Below are 10774 nucleotides of genomic sequence, written 5' to 3' on the forward strand. Positions count from 1 at the left end.
TGATATATATCTAAGTCAAAGAACTCACCCCCAAGAAACAACATCCAATTTTCTGATTATTGAACTGTTTATTTCATTTAAAGTGACTTAGCACTTCTATCCAGTGATTCTCATTGGGGCCATGCAGAACAAAGGGAAACCTATTTCAAAATGGAAATCTTTCAAACCTTTGAAAATTGACTATAATAGTTACTGCCCTCCTCCAATCTTCTCCAGACTGTGTGGGTTTTTTTTTTCTTGTACTTCAATATAGTTTGATTTAACGAATTATGAACAAGCTAGAATAAAATCTACTAAAATAATAATAGGAAGGAAAGAAAGAACCATCGATTGCCTTTTTACCCTTTCTGATTTTTTCTAATTTTCCACTATTGTCTCTTGACCACTAGTTTTATGTCTCTCTCCCTCATATTATATCTTCATTGTGTCTCAATTTTCCCTCAAAATTAATCCTTACTCAATTAACAAACAATTCATTGGTTTCCACCTTCCTTGCAGATCTAATTTCCATCTTGAATCCAACAGTTGTATCAAATAACTTAGACGATAAACGGTCATTCTACCAACCAGGATACATATATGAACCCTACCATTGAGAACTTGGAAACCAGTACAAATACAACAAAATAAACTTTATAAATACCAATATTTAATAAAACATTGTCCCTACTAAGTCAAGAGAATCTTGAATATTGAAGGTCTTATCAAAATGACGGCACATAACAACAACAACAACATCAAAATATATTAGATAGTAAATTAGTAAGTTTATCATATAAAATTGCCAGTCATTTATATGGCTCCTTCTTAATATTTGGAGCTCAATTTGTCTATTACAGAAAAATAAAAAATTTGAATGAATTCTACTACACTTGAGACCTGTAATTATGAAGAAAGAAAGTTGCATTTTTACTGTCTTAATTTGACAATAATTTTAAGACTTTCCTAAGGGAATCTAGGGGAGTTCTGGTAGCATAGTGGCTAAGACACTTGCCTGCTAACCAGACGGCTGGCGGTTCAAACCCACCAGCCACTCCTCGGAAGGAAGGTTGGGCAATCCTACTTCCGTAGTGATACTGCCTCGGAAACCCAAGGAGGGGTCGCTATGAGTCGGGTTTGACTTGATGGCACATAACAACAACAACAACAACAAGGGAATCTAGAACCTGCAAACAGTAAACACTTGCTTATGGACATGTAACTAAAGAGTTGTAAAGAATCACTGCATGTAAAAAAATAAGCAAATAATTTGAGTTATGAATATACAGAAGGAAGAAGACTTTCAGTTTCCAGAGGCTTCTTGAGAGAGGTGGGAAAAGAGCTGAATCTTAAAATGTATAAAATTCAGAAGGCCTGACATGCCAGGTCTCCAATGATTGTTTGAGTTAATTTATTCATCCATTAAACAAATGTATGTTGAATACATATTATGCTTTCTACCTTGAACTAGAAGGAAGTAGATCCAATTTTGGTGCAACCTAAGCCAAGTTAAAAAAAAAAACAAAAAAAACACTTCCATCAAGTGGATTCCAACAACTCGTAGCAACCCCCCACTGAGTTTCCAAGGCTATAAATCTTTATGGTAGTAGATTGCCTCATCTTCCTCCTATGGAGCAGCTGATGGATTTGAACTGCCAGCCTTTTGGTTAGCAGCCAAATGCCTTACCCACTACACTACCAGAGCTCTTTTAAGCCAAGTCAAGTGTTTAATATTTTTTTAAATGAAACTATTTTTTTTTCTTTAGTTTTCAAAGAACATTAATATTCTTATATTATTTTTCATCTCAAACTAAGAAAATATATCTCCACTTAGCAGTATCTGCATATTTGCTCTACAGAAAGGAATTAAACAAACCCTGCTCTCTTGCTATTCTGCATTAACAAAACCAATGAAGAGAAAAAAAGACATTTCCCTTTGTATTCTTGTCCTTTATTTTGATGCAATTTGGTTTAGTAGAAAAGAACCTCTGTCCAGGAGTCAAATCTGATACAGTCCAAGTTCTAACACCAACTAGTTATCTAACCTAAAGCAATTTAATGTCTAGAGGAATTTCAACAATAAAATAAGAGATAACTGGCATAAAATGTTTGAGAATATCTATCTATTCATAAAGCCCATTTTAGCACTAAAATCTCATAGTATCCAAAATAGTTATCCAAAAATGAAGTCACAAATTTTAAGGGGGGGGGGGTGGAAAAAGAAGAAGGAATGTATTTTTTAATTGCATCATAAAGTCTGTGAACAAAACCCCTAGTCTAACCCTAACATTGGCACATCACTCCATTCTCTTAAGCCAGTTATGTACTTCCTTCAACTAACCAGCTTCTCTCCAATCTTGATTCATATGCATACAGCTTCACTCTGTTTTGGACTGCATTGTGTTCCAAAAAAATATGCTTTGAAATCCAAACCCTTGTACTTATAAATGTGACCTTGCTTGGAAACAGAGGTGTTCTTTTGTTATATTAATGAGGCCATACCAGGGTACAGTGGGTCCTAAACCTAATCATATCTGAATGGTAAAAACAACAGAGGAAGAAAAGAAAGTCAGATGACAGAGATACGTCTACAAGCCCCAGAACACTCAGCATTGCTGGCAGCTCCTAGAAGTTGAAATAGACAGGAGGACATCTGTCCCCTGCTCCCAGAGCCATGCCCCAAATTAAGACTTCTAGCCTCCTGAACAGTGAGAAAATAAATTTTTGTTATTTTTAAAAAGTATTTTTTTATTGTGATTTGGTTGAAAGTATACAGAACAAATTGGTTTTCCATTCAACAATTTCATACACATTTTGATCCGTGACATTGATTGCAATCCTCAGATTGTAGCAGCACTCTTCCAACTTCCTCCTTATATTTACTGTTTCCATACCTCCTTCTTTCCCATCCCTTCCTGACTTCTTAGCTTTGTCCCTCGGCAAATGCTGCTCTTTTGATCTCCTATGGTTGATTACTCTAAGGAGTGCATACCATCACCTTTGTATATATGCCTATCTACTGATTGGCTGAAAAGCTGAACTATGGAGGTGAGTTCAGTTCCAGGCCTGAAGGGTACCTAAAGGCCATAGTCATGGGCATTCCACCAGTCTCTATCAGACCAGTAACCCTGGCCTTTTTTATAATTTTGAGTTTTGTTCCACATTTTTCTCCCACTTTATCAAGAACTCCTACTATGATCCCTTTCAGAGCAGTCAGCAGTAGTTGTTGTTGTTGTTATGTGCCGTCGAGTCGGCCCCGACTCATAGCAACCCCTCCTTGGGTTTCTGAGGCAGTATCACTACGGAAGTAGGATTGCCCAACCTTCCTTCCGAGGAGTGGCTGGTGGGTTTGAAACGCCAGCTGTCTGGTTAGCAGGCAAGTGTCTTAGCCACTATGCTACCAGAACTCCCAAAAAATATGGCATGCTTCACGAATTTGCAGTAGTAGCAGGTACCATATAGCTCTTCTGGTCTCAGAACCATGGAAGTTGGGATTCACATGGTCCATTAGTCCTTTGGACTAATTGTTTCCTTGAGTGCTTGATTTTCTTCACTCTTCTTTGCTCTGTCTGGATAGAAGCTACCTTAGATGGCTACTCACAAGGTTTTAAGATCCCAGTCACTACTCACCAAAGAAGGATGTAGAACGTTTGCCTTGAGGACTACATTATGCCAATTGACCTTGGTGTCTATGGTCCTGAGACCCGAGGCCTAGCAACTCATTCCCTGAAGGTGTTTGGTTATCACTAAGAAGTTTTCATAGCTTTACCCCATATGCTCTAATATACTCATAGATATATTTGTAGCATATGTAAATGTGTGTGTAGAAATATCCTCTGTCAAACCTATATGTTCCTGGATGTAGTCCCATTCACCTTCCCACTCTGTTCACCTTTAGTGTCTATCTATCTATGCATTCCTACATTATTTTTATTACTCTTATTGCAGAATTCTGTCTATAATGGTATTTACCTCTGTTGCTTTTAACTCTTGTGCTCCTTCCAATGTCTTCATTCATGTTGATCATTTTATGTGGAAATTCTGCTTATTGTATATTGCCATTCCCTTCACCCAAGTTAATACTTGTCTACCCTCTCATTACTGGTTTACCCTCTCTTTCCCTCCCACCCCTGGTAACCTTCAAAGAATGTTTCTTTCTTTGTGTAAACTTTCGTTTGACTTTTTACAATAGTGGTCTCATACAATATTTGTCTTTTTGTGATTGTCTAATTTCACCCAGTGTAATGTCCTCTGTTGTTGTTGTTGTTATGTACTGTCAAGTCGGACCCAACTCATAGCAACCCTTCCTGGGGTTTCTGAGGTGGTATCACTATGGAAGTAGATTGTCCAACCTTCCTTCCGAGGAGTGGCTGGTAGATTTGAACCACCAGCCTTCTGGTTAGCAGTCAAGTGCCTTAGGCACTATGCTACCAGAGCTCAGGTGTAATGTCCTCTAGATTTATTTATATTATGAGGTGTTTCACAGATTCATCATTATTCTTTCACATTGCATAGTATTCCATTGTGTGTATGTACTAAAGTTTGATTATCCATGCATTCATCCATTAATGGAAACTTAAGTTGTTTCTATCTCTTTTGATATTCTGAATAATGCTGCACTGAACATGGTGTGCTTCTCTTGCAACTGTTATTTCTATAAGATATATACTGAGTAGTGGGGTTGCTGAATCATATGGTATTTCCATTTCCAATTTTTTAAGGAAACATCACACTATTTTCCACAGTGGTTTTACAATCCATTTTATAATCCCACCAGCTGTGTATATGGGTTCCAATCTTTCGACACATTCATCACCTCATAAACTTTTATTGTTTTCTGCATTTTTGTTTTTGTTTTTGAACTTTGCTATTAATGCTGTGGTGAGATAATATCTCATTGTTTATAGTTGCCTCTCTTTAATGGCTAATGATCACAAGTATTTCTTCTGTGTTTGTTGGTCATCTGAATATCTTCTTTGGTGCAGTGGCTGTTCAAGTCCTCTGCCCATTTTTAGTTGGATTATTTGTCTTATTGTTGTTGATGTGTTGAAGTTTTCTATCAATTTTAGAGATTAGCCCCTTCTCTGATATGTCACTGACAAAATATTTTTCCCAGTCTGGAGATTCTCTTTTTACTCTTTTGATAAAGTCTTCTGATGCACATAAATGTTTAATTTCTGGAGGTCCCAGATGTCTAGTTTTTCTTCTTCTGTGTGTGCATTTTTAGATACATTTGATGGTGTATTTATTCCATGTGTTAAGGTTTGTAAGTTTGCCCCTACTTTTTTTTTTATGATCTTTACAGTTTAGGTTTTATATTGGTCTTTGCTTAAGCTTAAATTAGTTTTTGTATATGGTGAGAGATATGGATCCTGTTTCATTTTCCCAGAAATGGATATCCAGTTTTCCATTTGTTAAAGACACTGACTTTTCCCCATTTATTGACTTTGACACTTTGTCAAAGATCAGCTGTCCATAAGTGGATAGACTGACTTCTGGGTTCTTAATTCTGTTGCATTGGTATAGTATCTGTCATTATGCCTATAGTAGGCTGTTTTGACTACTGTGCTGTATAGTAGGTTTTGAAAACAGGCAGTGTGAGGCCTCCTACTTTGTTGTTCTTCTTTAGTAGTGCTGTGCTTATCCATGGTCTCTTTCCTTTCCATATAAGATTGGTGACTAAATTTTCTGTCTCTTTAAAGAATGATGATAGAATCTATACTGGGATTGCATAATATCTGTAGATTGCTTTGCATAGTACTGACATTTCACAATCTTAAATTTTCCTATGACCGTAGTGCCTTCTTTCATTTATTATTATCTAGTTCTGGTGGCATAGTTCCTAAGGCACTTGACTGCTAACCAGAAGGCTGGTGGTTGAAACCCACCAGCCACTCCTCAGACAGAGGGTTGGGCAATCTACTTCCGTACTGATACCACCCTGGAAACCCAAGGCGGGGTCGCTAGAGTTGGATCTGACTCTATGGCAGTGTGTTTGGGTTTTGATTTATTAGCCATTAGTTTTTTGCAAAGGTATTTTGTAGTCTTCTTTCTATAGGTATTTTGTTTCTCTGATTAGATATTTCATCTTTTGGATGGTTATTATAAATGGTATTGTTTTCCTGATTTCATTTGCAGAGTTCTTTTTGTTACTGTAGAGGATTTTTTTATGTTGATCATGTACCTTGCCAAATTGCCTAATTTTTCTATTAGTACCAATAGTTTTCTTATTCATTCTGGCATTTTCTTTATATAGTAACATATCAGGAGCTTTGATGGCATAGTGCCTATGGTTCAGTTTGTGTGTCAACTTGCCTGGGCCTGGTTGAGTGGCTAGGCAGTTGGTGGTAGTTATTCCCCATGATGAGACTGGCAATCACCTCCATGGTGGGATCTACCACAAGCAACTAAGTAGCTGCTTTGGGTATGTGCTCTGCTTCCCGTATAAGAAGCAGTTTTGGGAATGGTCTCTAGCTTGTGGCACCTTGAACCCTGCATGTAGCCGTGTCATTGTTCAGCAGCCTGCCATGCTCTGCCGACCTTGGAACTTACAATGGACTTGAATTAATGGCCTGCCATGTGGTTTGGTAACATCAGGACTGTGCCATTTTATTTATTGACCTTGGGCTTGTAAGCCTCAGTAGCCAGTAGCTGCCTGAGTGAAGAGATGCCACTAGCTTCAGTGGGCTGGGAGCAAGAGGCAGAGATGAAGCCCAAGGTCAAGGGGCTTTCACATAGCCCCTAGAGCCTGGCACTTTGAATTTGGACTTCTAACCTCCTGAACTGTAGGAAAATAAACTCCTGTTTGCTAAGGCCATCCCATTTGTGGTATATTCTTGTCAGAGCAGCACTGGGTAACCAGAACATATGCCTTTAATTTTGTTGAGAAATTTCTCTTCTATTCCTATTTTGCTGAGCATTTTTTGTCAAGAGTGGTCATGTGATTTTATCATATGCCTTTTCTGCAACAATTGATATGATCAGTTGTTTTATTTATGTGCTGGGTTACATTGATTGTTTTTCTAATGTTGAACTATCCATTCTTGATATGAATCCCACTTGGTAATGATGTACTGGGCTTTTGCTTTTGATATGCTGTTGGATTCTATTGGCTAATATTTTATTGATAATTTTTGCAACCATATTCATGAGGGATATTGGTCTATAATTTTCTATTTTAGTGGTGTCTTTGCCTGCTTTTGGTATCAGGGTAATGTTTGCTTTATAGAATGAGTTCAGGAGTATTCCATCCTTGTCTATGTTCTGAATAGTTTGAGTAGAATTAGTGTCAGCTCTTCTCTGAACATTTGGTAGCATTTGCCAATGAAGCTGTATGAGCCAGGCTTTATTTTGTTGGGAGTTTCTTATGACCTGTTCAATTTCTTCTTTTATGATGTGGCTGTTCAAATTTCTACCTCAGATTATGTTCATTTGGGTAGGAAGTTTCTAAAAGTTTATCCAAATCAAATTTGTTGGAGTACACTTCTTCATAGTATTCTGTTACTATACTTTTTATTTCTGTTGGTTCTTTTGTGACATTACCTATTTCATTTCTTATTCATATTATTTGCATTGTATAGTCTTTTCCTTTGTAAAATTTGCCAGTGATTTGTCAGTTGTATTAATCCTTTCAAAGAACCAACTTCTAGGTTATGAGTTCTTTCTAATTTTTTTTTCCTGTTTCCTGTCTCATTTATTTCTACATGATTCTGTATTATTTCCTGTCTTCCGGCAACAGTAGGCTTTTATTTGCTATTCTTTTCTAATTGTTGGAAATGTTTGGTTAAGGTGCTCATTTTTGTTCTTTCTTCTTTTTTGATGTATGTGTTTATTACTATAAATTGTTCTCTGAGCACTGCTTTTGCTATGTCCCAAAGATTTTTGTATGTGTGTTTTAATTCTTGTTTGATTGAAGGAATTATTTTATTTCAATTTTTAATTTCTTCTGTTACTCAATAGTTTTTAAGCAGGGTGTTACTCAGTATCCTTGTATTTGAATTTTTTCCTTGATCTTCCTGTTGTTGATTTCTAATTCTATAGCATTGTAATCTGAGAAGATTCTTTATAGTATTTCAGTGCTTTTAAAAATACTGAGGCATCTGTTGAAGCCTAACACATGGTTTATTCTGAAGAATGCCCTATGTACACTGAAAATGAATGTATATTGTGCTGCCCTTGCATGAGTGCTCTGTAAATGTCTATGAGGTTTAGTTGGTTGATTGCATTTTTAGATATCCTATAGCCAAAGTAGAATTGATGCATTTGAATTGTGGTGTTGGCAAAGAATATTGAAAATACCATGGACTGCCAGTAGAATAAAAAAATCTGTCTTAGAAGAAGTACTACTTGAATGCTCCTTAAATCAAGAATGGCTAAACTTTGTCTCATATTGTCAGACAGGACCAGTGCCTTGAAAGGATATCATACTTGGTAAAGTAGAGGGTCAGCAAAAAACAGGGAACATCCCAAAAGAGATGGATTGACCCAGTGGCTACAACTATGTGCTCAAGCATAACAAATGTTATGAGTATGGAACAAGACCAGGCAGTGTTTCGTTCTGTTGTACATGGGGTGGCTATGAGTTGGATCTGTCTTGATGGCATCTGACTACAACAATGTTGTTGTTGTTGCTGTTGTTGTTATGTGCCGTCGAGTCAGACCCGATTCATAGCGACACCTCCTTGGGTTTCCTAGGTAGTATCACTATGGAAATAGATTGCCCAACCTCCCTTCCGAGCAGTGGCTGGTGGGTTTGAACCGCCAGCCTTCTGGTTAGCAGTCAAGTGCCTTAGGCAATAAAATTGAGGAATAATTTTACTGAATATATAATTGTTTGTTGGCAATTATTTTTCTTTCAAGGTTTTATAAATGTCTTCTCATTCCCTTCTTGTCTTCATGGTGTCTGCTAAAGAAATCAGAGCTGAGTCTTATTGATTCTCCTTTGTAGGTAACTTTTTATTTTTCTCAAACTGCTTTCAGGATTCTTTTTGTCTTTGTCTTTGGAAAATTTGATCATGATATGTCTTGGTGATTTTCTTTGAGAATCTATCCTATTTGGAGTTCATGCATTTCTTCCCATATTTCATATTAGGGAAGTATGCTCCCAAAAAACCTTTGACAATTTTTTGTTGTACTCTTCCTGTTCTGGAATTTTGATCTTGTGCATGTTATTCCTCTTGATGATGTCTCACATAATTCTCAGGCTTTTTTCATTCATGTTTATGATTGTTCCTCTAAAATATTAAGAGATTTTCCTTAATTTCATTAATTTTGTCTTCTATTGTTCCAGTATTACTCCTTTGCCTTTCCAGTGCATGTATTTTCGATTTATGAAATTTTAGTATTAATCTTCTGTATTTCTTTTTCCTGTTTTTATATGGTTTCTAATTTTTCATTTTGTCAATTTGTTTTTGTACTATTTTCCTGAATTTTACCAGAATTTTTTCTGTGGTTTTCTTGATCTCTTCCATAAGCTGAAAGGACCAAGGTATAAATCTTCTAGATTCTTTTTCAAGTAGTTCCAATATTCAAGTAGTTCCTGAAGATTTTCTGGCCTTATATTTTTATCATTGTTTAAGCCATCTTGTCTTATTTTTTATGTGATTTGAAGTTATCTCTTTTCTCTGAGACATTGTGATGTTATTGTATTGATTTGGTGATTGTATGTTGGTTTGCTTCACCCTGATGTTTTGTTTTGTTTTGTTTAATATAGCCAGGAAATGAGGTAGGTGTGCTACTCTGGTTGCTAATTTGACAGCACTGGGGTGCCCAACACCTGTCTCCAGGTGAATTTTGTAGCAGATAAGAGTGGGACTGTGAGTCTCTGATCACTGGTCTGAGAGCAGTCTGGGTGGGTGTTGCCTACTGTCCATCATTGATCCAGTGGTGCTGGTTTGGATGATAGTGCTCATCCAATGGGTGGTGGCAGATGTGATGTGTATGGCTTGGAAGAGTCACAGTCAGAGCTGGGGGCAAAAATTTATATAGATGATAGATAGATAGACAGATAGGAAGGGGGAAAAGAAAGAAAACAAAGTGGATGAAGAGGGGAGACCTCTCTGATCACTGACATGGGTGCTGGTAAAGTCCTGGACTATCAGAGCCAGTTATTGGTTCCTGTTCCAATCAGAACTCTGTTTGCATTAATTCAAAATGGTCATGCTGTGCTGGTTGGCTGTTTACTACTCCATATTCCTCTTTTCTCATTGTTTTTGTTCAGTCTTTTCTTTTCATTAGTATTGGATCTACTTCTTTATCTTTTTATTTGATGCTTTGGGTTCCAGGATTGTCCTCCCTATCTTTTTCACTTGGTTTCTCAAGTCTTTGTTGTATAGGATCTGGATAATGAATCTGCTTAATTTTCCATATTAAATCTTCCTCCCTAAACTTCTGTTCTTTAAAGCCACTCACCTGTGACATTTCTGCTACAGTAGCACTAGATAACAAAGACACGCTGTAAACCTTGTTCTGTCCTGAATCAGAAGGGAGTTTTGGACATTGCCTGAGAATGCCCAGTCCATGCCATCTTTAGAGTTAGGGATACTTCACTATCCAATCCATTGTGGCAATTGCACTGTTTAACTTAAAAATGCCCCTAGTCACAGCTAGAGATTGTAGCTGCATGTATATTTGTCAACATCCATTAAAACTTCTGTCTATTCATCATCTTTATAAGTTAAAAAAGTTACTATATATCTTCCTCTTCAATCACATAAAAATTCTACAACTCTGGGTTGTTTTCTTTGTAGAAAGCATAAATATGAAATTTTCCAAATGTAAAAAACTGAGAACTAGT

At 36.8% G+C, this 10774-nt stretch overlaps 1 protein-coding gene across 1 annotated transcript in view; it reads left to right on the forward strand.

Annotated features, from left to right (window-relative positions):
- The window catches only part of SPATA16 (spermatogenesis associated 16), a 452504-nt gene that overhangs the window by 280515 nt on the left and 161215 nt on the right, over nt 1-10774 (forward strand). The window lies entirely within an intron of this gene.

This window comes from Orycteropus afer, unplaced genomic scaffold (assembly GCF_000298275.1).
Source record: "Orycteropus afer afer isolate SDZICR_OR568_19922 unplaced genomic scaffold, OryAfe1.0 scaffold00202, whole genome shotgun sequence".
Classification (NCBI taxonomy): domain Eukaryota; kingdom Metazoa; phylum Chordata; class Mammalia; order Tubulidentata; family Orycteropodidae; genus Orycteropus; species Orycteropus afer.